Genomic DNA, 12761 nt, shown 5'->3' with positions numbered 1-12761 from the left:
TAGGATGAGATTAAGTTTTTTCTACTTCACTGCACACAAATGTGCTGAAGACAGATTAGGGTTAAAACCAGCCCTAATTCTAGCTTCTTCTTTCATAGGAAATGTAAGCTTTCACTCCTGAATTTCCCTCATGTATTCTATACCTTATCAGTGATATGAAGACAGAGAGACAGGTCTGAAAAGCTATTTGAGACAATATATAGTGAAAACTGACTGCAATCCTTTGTGTGAGTTGTCACTGAAGAGTCACTGCAAGCAAAGTTTCTGAGAGGCTATGCTGTGAGGACAGTACCTCACAAATCCGCAGTCCACACTGACCACTAATCTCCTACTCCTCAAGATGTGGATTGGCTCGTGTCAGGGCCGAACCCTGTGTCCTCCACAGATAGGACTTATTCTGAAGGGGCACAAGGGCAACCTGCTCCTGTGAGAGTCACCAGGAGGCAGGACACAGCAGGGCAGAGGGCTATACTGCAGAATTACTGCCAGCCTCGGAAGCCACCTGCAAGCTGAGGGTAATGGTTACCAAGCAGTCCAGGGTCCTCAAGTGACAGTCTCTTTGGATCTTATTCTTTAGCTTCTGTAACAACCTTGAACACCCTCAGTAAGGTTTGCCCGCTGTTATTTTTGAACATGATGCATCTCAATAAGTGAGTCTAAATACCTATCCACACAGAAGGGGAATGTAGTGCAGTCTGTACAGGGAGTTACACTGGGAGAACCGGGGAAGCTTTTTCTTGGGAGCACTGGAAGAACCTAAGGCCATGTGGTTGCTGACATGAACGTAGTCTTTCCTGAGCTCTTGGATAAAAATCATTAAGGGTAAGGCAGACACAGTTTTTGCCTGGGTTTACTCATCCAACATGTTTATGTTATTTCAACATAGTGTTCAAGATGATAAAACATTGAGATTAATCTAAAAACAAACATAAAGACAGAGCATTTAGTGTTTCATGATTGAAAGAAGACTAACTTCAGGCATTTTTCCTGTTCATTTTCTATATGGGAAGCTACTTCTGAGCACGTTTTTCATGGCTGTCAAGACATCTTTGTTCCAGAAGCTGTAGATGACAGGGTTGAGCGTGGGCGTGACAATGGTGTAGAATATAGCCAAGAACTTATCCTGGCCTGGAGTGTGGTATGACTTGGGTCTCATATATGTGAAAATAAAGGGCCCATAGTACATTATGACCACAACCATGTGGAAGGAACATGTGGAAAAGGACTTCTTCCGGGCCTCTGATGACTTCATCTTGAGGACGGTGAGAAGAATTTGCACATAAGACACTGATATCATGAGGAAAGGAATCAGCAGGAAAATAATGCCACTCACATAAACCCCTCATTCATAGTGTGAAGTGTCTGCACAGGACAGCTTCAGCATAGCAGGAACTTCACAGAAAAAGTGATCCATGGCCCTAGAGCGACAAAAGGGGAAGTGGAGGGCCAGCCCTGTGTGCACCATGGCGTTGAGGGTCCCAACCAGCCAGCACCCTGCAGCCATGAGCACACTGACCCTCTCGCTCATGATCACTGGGTAGCGCAGGGGGTGACAGATGGCCACATAGCGGTCACAAGACATGGCAGCCAGGAGGAGGCACTCACCACCCAGCAGCATGAGGGACAGAAATACCTGGATCCCACAGCCTGTAAATGAAATAGCTCTGTGGCCTGACAGGAAGTCGGCGATCACCTTGGGAACGATGTTGGAAACGTGCAGGATGTCCATGAAGGACAGGTGGCTGAGCAGGAAGTACATGGGGGTGTGGAGGCGCGGGTCCCTGCGGATGAGCAGGATCATGAGGGCGTTTTCTGTTAGGGTCACAATGAAAAGGCCAAACAGGAAGGAGAAGAAGACCAGACTGGAGTGAGAAGAGGAGAAGAGTCCCAGGAGGATGAAGTCAGTGTTGGCACTGTGGTTGTCGGGCCTCATCTCGATTCTGCTTTTCCTAAAAAGAGATAATTAATTAATTAGAAAAAGAAAACAGTGCTGCATCTCGATGTCACTTACATAGGTCTGCCGGATAAGTGAGGTTACTGATGCATGTTTTGTCACGAAGACCCATGGCTTGTTTCACAGAGCGGGCCTGCACTTGATCTGCTCCTGAATCATGCTTAGCTTGCTCAATTGGCCTTTGAGTCTCTGTTGGGTCTCAAAGTGTCAGTTTATTCCATGTAACGAACTTAAGTCCAGTCCTTGGTCAGCTCTCACCTTCTCAAGGAGGCCTACCCTGCACAGACTTCTTAAAATCCCAATGCTCCCGCTGAACCCGGACTCCTCTGGTCTCCTTACTGTTCTGCTGTGTGGGGTTTGCAGCCCACCCTGGCCTTCTGTTTATTAAATGAACAGGTCAATTCCACTCACCACTCATTGTCATTGCTCCACCAGGGTTAACCTCATGATGGACACTGCCCAGGACAGACCTGGCCTTCAGCAGTTGCTCAATCATGGGTGTTGAGCTCATGACTAACATACATGGGCCATGCCAGAGAGACCATTCTACATGAGCCTGGTATGTGAGAGTCCTCTCTCAAGGGCATGCACCACAGCAGCCCATGAACAAATGAGTAAATACACAAATAGACACATAAATATTATGACAATAAAACTTCATTTTAAATAAAATTTTAAGTAGATAAAACTTATAGAGGATGAAATATAGGATGATTTTAAACATTTTCCTTGTTGATATGTAAGAAATGAAAGCTATATGTAGTCAAAATCAACAACATATCTTTACAAATATATTTTACTTTTCTCTGTTTTCTTAATGTGTAGAATTTGAATCATAACTTTTTTATTCTACATATGGGAAGTCATAGGTGTTCATGTTATTTATTTATACTTGGAAGGTGGTTACTTGTATCCTTATTTTATACTTATTTGTAACGTTCTGTATATATAATCTCTACCTCAATATGGAGATTTTATATATATATATATCTATGATTAATATATATAATTAATATATAGAGACATATAATTGATATATATAATTAAGAACAACAAAAAATTGATCATCTCATTGATAATTACTATTGAGCTTAAATATAATTAATTTTTATATTTGCATATATGAAAATTAAGTCACTAACAGTGCATAAATGATTTAGCCTTGCATATATTTTTTATAAATGTTGTTTCTGTATCATGCACTAGATCAATTCTTAACCTTATTTCTAATTCCCTGGACTGCTAGCAGCATTTTGCTGTGGTCCTTTTTTTAATGAAATGACCTAGAAGTGAGTCAAGAAGACCAGCTCTGAGTGAGGGTTGGGACCCTGCCTGTGCCCCTGTCCTGGCTGTTCCAAAGGCTCTGACCCACAGCTCAGAAGCCTTGATGACACACTCAGGTGGAGACTTCAGGCAATGTGCCTCCTGTGAGCTAGCTGGTCACAAACATTCCCACATCAGTGAAAATCACTCACAACTCAAACTGAGCAATACTGTGTCTCTGGAAGCATATTTTCCCTCTGGTTTTGCTTTTTCAATTTTCCACTTTATTGAAGTCACCCCCTGACCATTTACTACTGAGATCCCTGTGTTTAGCAGACCCCGTGCCCATTGCAGGTGCCATTAAAGACTTACCACAGACAGAATTCTGCCCAGCGACCAGCACTGGCTTCATTAAAGAAGGTTCGAATTGTGAGAAAACGCTAGGGAGTTTTAAATTAAAGAGACAAGACTCTAATTACCTTTAAAACCAGCTCCAGGACGGCTTCTCCTAGCTCCAGCTTCTAGCCACCTAATGTGGTAGCGAGGTTTACTGAAAAGGCTAGAGAGAGAGAGAGAGAGAGAGAGAGAGAGAGAGAGAGAGAGAGAGAACACGCCAGGGAATGGGCTTTTATTGGGGAACAAAAAATTCCAGGGAAAATCCCATCCAATGAAGGTTAAGGGGGGTAGCATCCCATGGTCAGGGGCGACGATTGGGTCTTTGGGTCAGTGGTCAGACACGCCTCTGCACAGACAAGCCCTTGGACCTGGAGAAGGGTGGAGAAAGCTCTGACACAGCTGTATCTAAGTGCCTCTCACCCAGCCAGGGAGGTAACTCAAATCACGTGCAAGGATGGCCTCCCACACAGAATTTTTAAATGGACTACAACATCAAATATTTTCAATTGCTCCTAAGTTCTTCCTCCTGTGCATTTCTGAGTTGACTGTGTTCCTGTGGTGTTCACTGAGTCTACACAGCCACATCCACATTTTCCCTGCAGCCCTGGGAAGCCAACATCGCTCACTCCTGTCTCCCTCGGTGTCCTGCATCTACCTCTGGGGGCAACTTCTATGAGGCACCTAGAATTTCCACAGACACATTTCATGACTCTGCCCACCCATCACCCCAGGTCTGGAGCACACTCCTAAGATGCCAGGATTATTAATGAAACTATACTTTCTGTGCTGTTCAGTGCCATCTGGATTGACAAGCAGAGCTACACCTGAATCCAAAGATGAGTGCTCTAGCAGCAAGCTAGTTAATGTGTAAGGAGGGAGAAAGAAGCTGGTACACACCCGGCAGCTTCTCCTCTGGATACACAACTCTTTCCCAGGGTGAAGTCTGTTTCCCCACCTCACTCCACAAATCCTTGTTAATGTTGGAGAGACACGCAAAACAGACTTCCTACCCACCTCTCCTCTATAATCTTGCAAGCTGGCCCCAAAATATGCTCTCCACATGAGTTTCAGACTTTAATTTTTTCATGAATTTTATGTATGGATGGATACATATAATACATAATATATATATATATATACACACATACATACGTACATACATATATACATATAATCATTGTAGAATATTATACATTTTGAAATAAGAATTTATTCCAGGAACATATTAATGAAAACAAAATTCACTAACTTGGCAAGTGAGATCTGGGAAGGGAAAATCTACTGCCTCTCATGACAGTTGGCTGCTCTTAAAGTTTCTATTAAATTATAATTTGGGGAATCTTCAACCAAGGATAATTCTAGTACCTTTTACTCAAAATGCTGAGCACTCACCATTTCATGAGATAGAAATTTAAAGTAGTAAGTTTTGCCACATACACATACAGTTTCATCCTAATGCAGACATTTCTTTTGGAACTCATTTTTGAGTCTTTCTTTCTTTCTTTCTTTCTTTCTTTCTTTCTTTCTTTCTTTCTTTCTTTCTTTCTGTGCAGGGGGGTTGAACACAAGGGTTTGTGCATGTGAGGCAAGCACTCTACCAACTGAGGTATATCTCCAGCACTTGGAACTCACTTTTAAGTACACACCACTCTGCTCCATCACATTCCCTCACTCCTCCTAAGTCCTGGTCTGCAGGCCTTCCACTGGAGTCTGAGAGTTTGGGTGGTGGATCTTACCTACCTGCCTCCCTTCCAAGCCTGGATGCTTTCTGCAGCACACACCCTCCACCCAGCACTCTCAGAGGATTCAACATCTTCAGTTCTCCATATTCAGTGGTAAAGTCCCCCTCCACTGGATCTCATGCTCTTGACAAACAGATCAGTCCCCTAGAACCAGGCAGGCCTGGCAGGATGGATGCCCAGTGCACTGGTCAAGCATTGAGGTGGATGTGCGCTCTGCTGCAGGCTCACCCTGGAGCCCTGAGTCCCACATTTGCACTTGCAGGGCCGCCTCCACCTCCCTGGACCTCACCAGGTAAACACCACAGGCAGCATTTCTCACTTAGCCTCCTCCGCTCACTGGGGCATCAGTCACCCTCATCCCAATGGCCCTGAGCCCTGGCTTGTGCAAAGAGACACATCCAAGGGAGTGGCTGAGGGCACCAGAGCTGCCTGGACTTGGCACTCCTTCAGATGGGATGGATTTGGCAAGTGCACTGCACAAGAGTCATTTGGAACCAGCAAGCAGAAGCACAGAGGATAGGTCTTAATTGGAGCCCTGTGGCAAGTGGCCTCAGGGAGAAAACAGTGGTCTTTTCATAGGGCAGCAGAAGGAGCCAGTTCGCATGGCATGGCCTGGGAAGGAGGGGGTGGGAGCAGGCCTAAGTATCATGGTGACAGTGGTGGACACCTAGGGCAGCCCTGGCATTCTGGGGGGAGCAATGGCAAGGCTGGCTCTCAGGGGAGAAGGGATGGACTGTTTTGCCATCAATTAATCATGTGGAATTAAATTTATGGTAATGATGATAACAACAAGAAAAAAAGATCAAGAAAAAAAAGTTTTTAAAAGGAAAAATAAAGTTTTCCTTAGCCTCTCCACCATGCTCTGTTTCCTCAGTATATTTTATTCCTGCTCTGCTTAGAGTCCTCTGCAGCTTCCACCACCTGACCAGGGACAACCACTGAGCCTCAGTCAAGAGAAGAAAAGGTGGTGAAGAGGGGAACCAGATCTGGACAAGATTATCAGAAGAGGAGAAAAGAAACACAACAGTAAACACTGTAGGTGGTATTTTAAACCACAGCCTTGGGATGTTTTTTTTAATTCACTAGCTTTGTCTTTGAAGATTACACAAATATGTGTGAAAGATAGGTCTATTAAAAATGCATAGCCAAATTTATTTTCTTTGCAAATTCAACAATTTGTTTAAAGGTGTCAAATTTATTCCTTATTAATTATTGTATGTAATCATTTGTTAAACAAAGACTGTTCCAAAACACCCAAGTCCCAATTTTAAAAAGTTCTTGGATTTTCAGTGGAATCTGCCCTCCATTGTAAGACCAGTAGTTTGTAAGAAATCATAATTAAAAGAAATAAAGTTACAGTTTCTAGCAAAACAGAGGAGGTGGAAGAGAAATCTCTCTCTCTCTCTCTCTCTCTCTCTCTCTCTCTCTCTCTCTCTCTCCAATTAAATTGGGCAATGAATTACAAGATATGTTAGAAAATTCATAACACATGACTCTTATTTCTAAAACTCCCAACAGTGTTCTGAGTGCCCTATACTTTCTGTTATGGAATCAATGGCTGTGTTTGGTTTTGAAGTATCCACAGACTCCTTTTCCAAAACTGAAATAGTCCAAAAGACAAAAAGGAACATAAGCACATAGACAATCTGCTAATGGCAAGTCCTCAAGGCCCATTCGTCATCAGGAAAATTCAAATGAAAAGCCTCACAAGAATTGACCAAAATGGAAAAGTTTCCATAATACTGGGAACATTTGGGATCCGTGTTCATTGCTGGCTGAAGTACGCAGAAGCTCTGAAAAGCGGCTGAGTAAGTCACCGCCATTCCAAGAGGAACAGAGGCACGTGACACATAGAGAGGCTGGAGGCAGCCAAGTCATGGTGGTTCGCACTGCACACCGCGCAGATGCCTCTCCGCTAAGCGATGGGCCGAGGAACGCAAAGGCTCCAGCCAGGGAGGACCACTGCCAGGAAAACAGTAGACACACCGACAGTGCAACACGGGACTCTGACCAGCGTCCTGACCTTGGAGGGAAACACCCAGGCAGAGACAGCACCTGCAGCCACTTGGCCTCTAGACACAGTCGCAGATCTGCTGCGCCCAGGGCCAGGGTAACCACGCAGATGCGCAGCCTGGTAGGACTGACAGGGGGCGCCGTCCTGCGACGCTGCAGCTCCATATGCGCTGGCTGGGGGCTCCTGTCTCAGGAGCTCAAACTCCAAGCTTCCTTTAGTTTCCAAGCCTCCATTAGCACCAGGGTTGGGACGAGGCTCTGCTGTCCAGTAGGAAGCGCTTTACAGGTTCTGCGGTTGGCCATGGCTGGGGGAGGGGAAGGGACATTAAGGCAGAGCCCCACAGCTGACGCCTTTGGGGCAGTGAAGGGTGCTGTCCAGGCCCATGTCTCCTCCAGGATGGCACAGCCTCCCTGCCTCGGGCCCAGGTCCTGTCCCAAGGGGTGCTCTGCCTTCCTGCCTTAGTGGGCCATGTTGTTTGAGGTGGGTGTGAGCTGCGAATGCAGAGACTGGAGGAAACCTCTGAAGAGGATGCCTGCAGTCTAAACACCCAACTGTGGAAATCATACACTGACCGGCAGCAAAGAAACTCAGTCCTCAAAATCACTAGACACTTAGTTCATTATTTAAAAAAGAAACCACTGTGGTGCATGACATAGAAATGTTACTGAAATTTTAACTGACAGAGTTTTAACAATCCACAGTTTGACCTGCTGAAGACAGCTCAGTAAACAAACTCAAAGTGTGGACCTTCACGCATGATCCAGAGTAAAGCAGAAAAAATATATTTATATCTATATCTATGTATATATGAAAGTTAAATACCTTCTCCCTAAGAAATACCAAGGTCTTTGTACAGGCCTTCCTGTTTGGGCAAGTAGATGACTTTTTAGTCATTATTTGCATGGGCTTGCTATTCCAGCGAGAAGGTACTCTGAACAAGGTAGAGGAGAGTGTGGCTGCGGAGTAACTAATCAAGACCTCCAGAGAGCAAGCAGGAAGCAGGTCTGATTTTAGTGTGCAGTTACCATGTATATATACTCAGGCAGTAGCTAAGCAGATTACAGGCAGCCACCAATGCAATTTCTGCTAACTGTCCTTTCAGTGGCCAATCAATGAGTGGGCCATGGAGCAAGCACAGGGACTGTAGCACATGGCCTCTCACCCAGGGCTGTGCTTATGGGGTCAATAGTTTGTTGCTCACATGCCTAGCACAGGGGAGTGGCCTGCCACTCAGAGGCCCTTTACATATGCCATTTATGCAGTAAACCAGGCACTTGTTCCCACATCTCCCCCTCTGACTGTGCTTCAAGAAATTCATCCAGCAGTTTGGGGAGCGCATGTGGAGGACAGCAGCCAGGATGAGACTGTAGGAGGTCAGGATGAGGCAGAAGGGCACCAGGAGCATCAACACACAGCAGATGTACATGACATCCTCAAAGACAGATGTGTCAGCACAAGCCAAGCACAGCAGCGTGGGGGCCTCACAGAAGAAATGGTCTATCTCTCGCCTGCAGCAAAATGGGAAGTTCAGGGCAACAACTGCCTTCATCAGCCCGTCAGCTGCTCCTAAGAACTAGGACCCCATGGTCATCCTCAGACACAGTGGCCAGCTCATGATCATGGGATAGTGCAGAGGGTGGCATATGGCCACATAGCGGTCATAGGACATGGCTGCAAAGAGGAAGCACTCCCCACCACCCAGAGTGAGAAGGAAGAAGATCTGCAAGCCATGCCAGCAGGGGAGATGGACTTGATTCCAGTCAAGTAGTCAGCAGCCATTTTGGGCATACTGGTGGAAACCAGCATGGCGTCCATGAGGGAGAGTTGGCTCAGGAGGAAGTACATGGGCGTGTGGAGCTGGAGGTCTCACTGAATCAGGAGAATCATTAGGGCATTGCCCACTAGGGAGGTGAGAGCTAATGTCAAAAAACATCCCAAAGAGAAACTGTTGGGCACTGGAGTGGCACAAGAGTCCTGGGAAGATGAAGGTGGAGCTAGTGTTCATGTTCATACCTGCCATGATTTCAAACAGAAGAGGCACCGGCAGTTCACTTTTTACAGGACAGGTTGACTAAAATTTTAGACTCTTGAGGGAAAGATTGGCAGTCTTAATGTTAAAGTTTAGTGAGAGGGATAAAAAAGCAGAAAGAAAACAATTAAGGTGTTGCTTAAATCTTGTGATTGCTCATGGGATATTGATGGTTAAAAGGAAAGGATGCACGTTTGCATTCTAGTATTTTTGGATGGAAAATATATGTCACAATTCACAATCATCAGGAGGAAACTCTGTGGAAACAGAATAAAATAGAGCTGAAAGTTGAAAGCCTCCAACTTCCTGTACCACAGTAAAGACAGAAAGACACACATTCTGGCCATGCTGCTTCTGCTCCTGTCAGTGCCTTGAGCCAACTATCACTTTTGAGCAGCTGCTGGCCCTGTGATGACACAGAGGCTTCTCTGGTTATTCCCACCCCCTGCTTTTTTTCCCTTGCAAAGCTTTCACATATTGAGAATGAAGTGGTGGCTACAGATTATTTCATAGTAACCGTCAATAAGCAAGGACAGCCACAGAAAACCAACCAGATGCCCCAAGAGACCACACTGAAGTGGGACACAAGTGTCAATGCATATGACATAGCAATGCTACATTCATTACCTCATAACAGGAACTTCTGAGGCTGACGGGGCCCACACATGATATGGGACATTCCACAATGAGGGAACACTAGATGGGTATAAAAATATAGACTTTATGACTTCATCTTAGATCCCATTCAATTTATTAACCATCCCAGGAAGTGTTGGCACTGTAACATTTTAAGAATTTAGCACAAGAAACTTCTGGGGAAAGGTTGAAAATACATAAATGAACAAATAAATCCATATTATTACAGGTGATAAAAAACAAATACAAAGTAAAAGTGGATGATAGGTGAAAAGAACAGAAACAGTGCTCACTTCTGAGGTGCCATCTTGAACGGCCTGGTTGAGTGAGACCTGGGTGCAGGACCTGATGTCTGAGTAGAGCTCTAGAGGAGGGAGGTGAGCCATGCGAGGGGGTGGGGACATTAAGCAGTTTGGTGCTCAGAGGAGGAATTCTTCTCCTGCAAAGGACAAAGCAGGCCCTAGACAGTGGAGCTGGAGAGCTGGCATGGGGCAAAGGGATCACAGCTGGGGAGGAGAGCAGAGAGATTCCTGGGACAAAATCTCAGAGCCTGTGAATCCCTCTGAGAAGCACTGGATTTTATGAGTGAGGTGGAATTGTGGCCATTGGGTGGAAACTCAAATTAAACACAATAAATATTGCCTTCAAAATATCAGGATAATTTGTCCACAGATGTTTGAGATTTTAAAGATGAACACCCTCTTCAATTTTTTGACACTTAGTCTACATTAATATGGACAAAACCCAGAATATGAATTAATTATATTTGATTGTGAATAGTTGTGTCTGCCTAGGAAAAAATCGTTGCATTTATTGTTTTTTTTAGGTATAAAAATGTTGAACTCAATAACTTGGTGATATCTTGCAATAAATACTGTGCCACATATGATTTATGTAGAAAAATAGGGCCTGAAAATAAAATGGAATGAAAATAAATTGGGGCAATAATATCAAATAATGTTAAGCATCTCTTTATGTTATCACTGATACTGTACAGTTCTAACAATATGTGCTAAAGATGTTTCATCACTTAAAGGAAATAACTCTCTGGTAGAGCTGATTACAGGGGTACATTTAAACAAGGATGGAATGAAAAGAGGTGTTTACCTAATGGGCCTGTCAATAGGCCCACTGTTCCTGAATATGGTCCCTCCTCTCCCTGCTGGAGACCATGCCTTCAAGAGCAAATCTATATTCCAAGCCAGTCACCATCACCATTGCTTATGTGGCATAAATGGGTGGGAGGGGAGCTACATCAATATGCTCGGCAGTGCCAGAGGAGCAGCTCTGCTTTAATTCAGTAATGTTGAATTTGTATAAAAAATTCCCTCTACAAAAACCCTGGAAACTCAAACACCTAATAATTTCAGGTGAAGGTTTTCTGCTCACTGTGAGGCACATTTAATTTAGTAGATTTGTCAGAGTCAAGCTCTGGCAAGGGGTCTCAGGAGAGGAATGGATGGTGAGGAGGTGGCGAAAGGTGACCAAGAAACAACATGGACATGAAGTGAAGGTGCTGAATCCCAATCTTTACTTGTGAAGTTAATCATATATACTTTTCATTTTGGCAGGCTCCCAATATTTTGTGGTTATAAATCAGGAATCATTATTCAAAGAAACAAAGTATTACGTAGCTACAATTAGATAAAAAGAATATATCTTGGCTTATGCATAAGCAAGCATTTTTACTTTCAGTTCACATTTTGCTTTGAGCTGTTTCTGCTTAGTTAGCTTTTAATAATAGTTAGAAATGTCCCAGACTTTTGGCCTATACCTTGACTATTCTTTCTTGAATTACTGACTAGAACTGGCACCACGGTTATGGCATGTGGTTATCTTGAAAAGAGAGGCTACTAATTTCAATCAAACAAGAGTAAGAAAACCAAACCATTGTGCACAGGAACAAGAACAAGTTGGCCAGTACCAAGCACTAATCTGTCACCTTAATATTAATTTTTCTTCTCTGGATTTTAATTTAATTTCTAAAAAACTTACTTGAGTGTTTTTCCTAAAGGGGGTTTCTCATTAAACGTTAACAATTTACATTCCACAGCTGAATCCTTGCATTTAGAGCAAACAGATTTATTCTTTGGAAGTGGTTGCATTAATTGGGAAAGTCATGTGTTTTCCTTCATACTTAATGGTCATATGAGAAGTTGCAACTATACTTATTAGCAGGAATACAAAAACAAACCAGCCTATTCCCAGAAACATACTGCACTCCTACAGAGGATGGATGCCTTGCACTATCCACCTCAGTAGGGCCTTGCCTTTGCCTGAGTCAGGGGAGGGGGGCAGCATAGATTGATAATATAATAAATCTACTTTTACACCTTTCTCTACTTTATAGAGTTACAATTTCTTTTTGAATGTGAGTGTTTTTCTTTTAAAAAATGAGAGCCACATTCCTAATTCTATATATACAATTCATAGTATTTATAAGATTCTACTCAAGAAACTGTCAAAATAATGTTGAAGTTGTCTTCACAGATGTACATCTGGTCTAACTGGAATGCATGCTGAACTCTTTTCTGTAAACATCATCGAGAGGAATGGGATCACTGCTAGTAGCCAGACATTACCTGAAGTGGGCCTGGAGCTGGGAGGTGGGTGTGTCACTCCCAGATCTCCATGGTGCCCAGTGCAGGACATGCCCCATCCATGTCCTGGTGAGTGTGAGTGCGCCTCACCTCTGCTCCACAGGAACTTTCCTTCCACTTAAACTGC

General features: G+C 44.0%; 1 pseudogene; it reads right to left on the bottom strand.

Moving 5' to 3' along the window:
• Positions 1 to 991: 991 nt before the first annotated feature.
• Positions 992 to 1933, bottom strand: LOC139705638 (olfactory receptor 2AJ1-like; annotated as a pseudogene).
• Positions 1934 to 12761: the final 10828 nt, after the last annotated feature.

This window comes from Marmota flaviventris, chromosome 5 (assembly GCF_047511675.1).
Source record: "Marmota flaviventris isolate mMarFla1 chromosome 5, mMarFla1.hap1, whole genome shotgun sequence".
In the NCBI taxonomy this organism is placed as follows: Eukaryota; Metazoa; Chordata; class Mammalia; order Rodentia; family Sciuridae; genus Marmota; species Marmota flaviventris.
This window is presented reverse-complemented; position numbering and strand designations above follow the sequence as displayed.